The sequence below is a fragment of the Neophocaena asiaeorientalis genome, unplaced genomic scaffold, assembly GCF_003031525.2.
Source record: "Neophocaena asiaeorientalis asiaeorientalis breed wild unplaced genomic scaffold, Neophocaena_asiaeorientalis_V1.1 scaffold296, whole genome shotgun sequence".
Classification (NCBI taxonomy): domain Eukaryota; kingdom Metazoa; phylum Chordata; class Mammalia; order Artiodactyla; family Phocoenidae; genus Neophocaena; species Neophocaena asiaeorientalis.
This window is the reverse complement of record NW_020175084.1, coordinates 525588-529286: the sequence shown is the minus strand read 5'-3', so window position 1 is coordinate 529286 and position 3699 is coordinate 525588. Positions and strand designations below refer to the sequence as shown.

Sequence of the window (3699 nt, the reverse complement as noted above, 5' to 3'; positions counted from 1 at the left end):
GGGGACACAACTGGACTCATAACAGTATGATTCCGACTATTGTGCATTTAGTGCCAGAAATGAGGCTCTGGCATTTAACCATTAACTGCTTTAAATTCTTTCTACTCTTTGGTTCACATCTCTGCTTCTTGGGAGACAAAAATGGTGTGATGTATTTTTTTTTTTTTTAAGTCTTTATTGGAGTATAATTGCTTTACAATGGTGTGCCAGTTTCTGCTTTATAACAAAGTGAATCAGTTATACACATACATATGTTCCCATATCTCTTCCCTCTTGCATCTCCCTCCCTCCCACCCTCCCTATCCCACCCTTCCAGGCAGTCACAAAGCACCGAGCTGATCTCCCTGTGCTATGAGACTGCTTCCCACTAGCTATCCACCTTACGTTTGGTAGTGTATATATGTCCATGACTCTCTCTCGCTTTGTCACAGCTTACCCTTCCCCCTCCCCATATCCTCAAGTCCATTCTCTAGTAGGTCTGTGTCTTTATTCCTGTCTTATCCCTAGGTTCTTCATGACATTTTTGTTTCTTAAATTCCATATATATGTGTTAGCATACGGTATTTGTCTTTTTCTTTCTGACTTACTTCACTCTGTATGACAGACTCTAGGTCTATCCACCTCATTACAAATAGCTCAATTTCATTTCCTTTTATGGCTAATATTCCATTGTATATATGTGCCACATCTCCTTATCCATTCATCTGATTATGGACACTTAGGTTGCTTCCATGTCCTGGCTATTGTAAATAGAGCTGCAATGAACATTTTGGTACATGACTCTTTTTGAATTATGGTTTTCTCAGGGTATATGCCCAGTAGTGGGATTGCTTGGTCATATGGTAGTCCTATTTTTAGTTTTTTAAGGAACCTCCATACTGTTCTCCGTAGTGGCTCTATCAATTTACATTCCCACCAACAGTGCAAGAGGGTTCCCTTTTCTCCACACCCTCTCCAGCATTTATTGTTTGTAGATTTTTTGATGATGGCCATTCTGACCGGTGTGAGATGATATATCATTGTAGTTTTGACTTGCAATTCTCTAATGATTAAAGATGTTGAGCATTCTTTCATGTGTTTGTTGGCAATCTGTATATCTTCTTTGGAGAAATGTCTATTTAGGTTTTCTGCCCATTTTTGGATTGGGTTGTTTGTTCTTTTGTTAGTGAGCTTATGAGCTGCTTGTAAATTTTGGAGATTAATCCTTTGTCAGTTGTTTCATTTGCAAATATTTTCTCCCATTCTGAGGGTTGTCTTTTGGTCTTGTTTATGGTTTCCTTTGCTGTACAAAAGCTTTTAAGTTTCACTAGGTCCCAGTTTTTTTTTAAAGTTTTTATTTCCATTTCTCTAGGAGGTGGGTCAAAAAGGATCTTGCTGTTATTTATGTCATAGGGTTTTCTGCCTATGTTTTCCTCTAAGAGTTTGACAGTGTCTGGCCTTACATTTAGGTCTTTAATCCATTTTGAGTTTATTTTTGTGTATGGTGTTAGGGAGTGTTCTAATTTCATACTTTTACATGTACCTGTCCAGTTTTACAAGCACCACTTATTGAAGAGGCTGTCTTTTCTCCATTGTATATTCTTGCCTCCTTTATCAAAGATAAGGTGACCATATGTGCATGGGTTTATCTCTGGGCTTTCTATTGTGTTCCATTGATCTATATTTCTATTTTTGTGCCAGTACCATACTGTCTTGATTACTGTAGCTTTGTAGTATAGTCTGAAGTCAGGGAGCCTGATTCCTCCAGCTCCATTTTTCATTCTCAAGATTGCTGTAGAGGAGTCGGAGGAGGGGAGGAGGTGGCGGTGTTGGCTCTATATCACTCCTCTCAGGGACTGACCAACCTGCAGAGTGAAGATGTCGCTCCACACTGCTCTTCCTCCCGCCACAAAGCCGTCCCTTCTGGCTATGTCTCAGAGCAGGCATCGTGCCATGGCTCCGTCGCTGGAGTGTGAGGACAGTGGGACCTTCAGTTTGGGGAAGATGATCACAGCTAAGCCAGGGAAAACACCAATTCAGGTATTAACATGTATACGGCATGAAGACCAAGAATATCCCAGTTTATGAATGTGAAAGATCCAATGTGCAAATACACGTGCCCACTTTCACATTCAGAGTAACTGTTGGTGACATAACCTGCACAGGTGAAGGTACAAGTAAGAAGCTGGCGAAACATAGAGCTTCAGAGGCTGCCATAAACATTTTGAAAGCCAGTGCAAGTATTTTCTTTGCAGTTCCTGATCCCTTAATGCCTGACCGTTCCAAGCAACCAAAGAACCAGCTTAATCCTATTGGTTCATTACAGGAATTGGCTATTCATCATGGCTGGAGACTTCCTGAATATACCCTTTCCCAGGAGGGAGGACCTGCTCATAAGAGAGAATATACCACACTTTGCAGGCTAGAGTCATTCATGGAAACTGGAAAGGGGGCATCAAAGAAACAAGCCAAGAGAAATGCTGCTGAGAAATTTCCTGCCAAATTCAGTAATATCTCTCCAGAGAACCACATTTCTTTGACAAATGTGGTAGGACATTCTTTAGGTTATACTTGGCATTCCTTGAGGAATTATCCCTGTGAAAAGATCAACTTACTGAAAAGAAGCCTCCTCAGTATTCCAAATACAGATTACATCCAGCTGCTTAGTGAAATTGCAAAGGAGCAAGGTTTTAATATAACACATTTGGATATAGAAAACTGAGTGCCAATGGACAGTATCAATGTCTCGCTGAATTGTCCACCAGTCCCATCACAGTCTGTCATGGCTCGGGGATCTCCTGTGGCACTGCACAGAATGATGCAGCTCACAATGCTCTGCAGTATTTAAAGATAATAGCAGAAAGAAAGTAAATGTGGAACAATGTAGAAAACCCTTCAGTAGCACATAAGAAGTTCCCCTTTCTCCCCTTTCCAAGTAAAACATTTACTATAATGTTTGAGTTTGTGTGTTCGTTCTAAATCTCTTCATAGATTCCATCAACACTCCAGAGTTAATTATCTTCTGGTAGTTGTTATTAAGTTATTTTTAATGGCTTCGACTTTGTATTGGTATATTGTATTTATAAACTTTGTACCATAGCAGAGTGTAGCGTCCATTTTACAATGCCATGCACATGGAAGGAAAAAACTGCATGATTGTTGCTGTTGATGAGGAGGAGGATAAAATAAAACTGCTAACAACAGTCTTTCTTACTGGTGCTTGACCTCTTCTTTGTACAAGGCTTTGTAAAGGAATTTCGAAGGAAGCCCATTAGAATTAGTGTTGAGGAATGCACTGACAGGTTTTAATTGAATGTGATTGTTAAATTTCAGGGAACATGACTGGTATGCTGTGTATTTGAATCCATGTAATAAAGAACTGTTGTTATAAAAAAAAAGATTGCTTTTTTTTTATCCTGCTACTTAACTAAATTCATTGATTAGCTCTAGTAGTTTTCTGGTAGCATCTTTAGGATTCTCTGTGTAGAGTATCATGTCAACTGCAAACAATGACAGCTTTACTTCTGCTTTTCTGATTTGGATTCCTTTTATTTCCTTTTCTCTCGGATTGCTGTGGCTAAAACGTCCAAGACTATGTTGAATAATGGTGGTGATAGGGGGCAACCTTGTCTTCTTCCTGATCTTAGTGGAAATGGTTTCAGTTCTTCACCATTGAGGATGATGTTGACTGTGGGTTTGTCATATGTGGCCTTTATTAGG

At 39.7% G+C, this 3699-nt stretch overlaps 1 pseudogene; it reads left to right on the top strand.

Annotated features, from left to right (window-relative positions):
• The first annotated feature begins 1908 nt into the window (after positions 1–1908).
• Positions 1909–2850, top strand: LOC112412499 (interferon-inducible double-stranded RNA-dependent protein kinase activator A pseudogene; annotated as a pseudogene).
• The last annotated feature ends 849 nt before the right edge of the window (positions 2851–3699 follow it).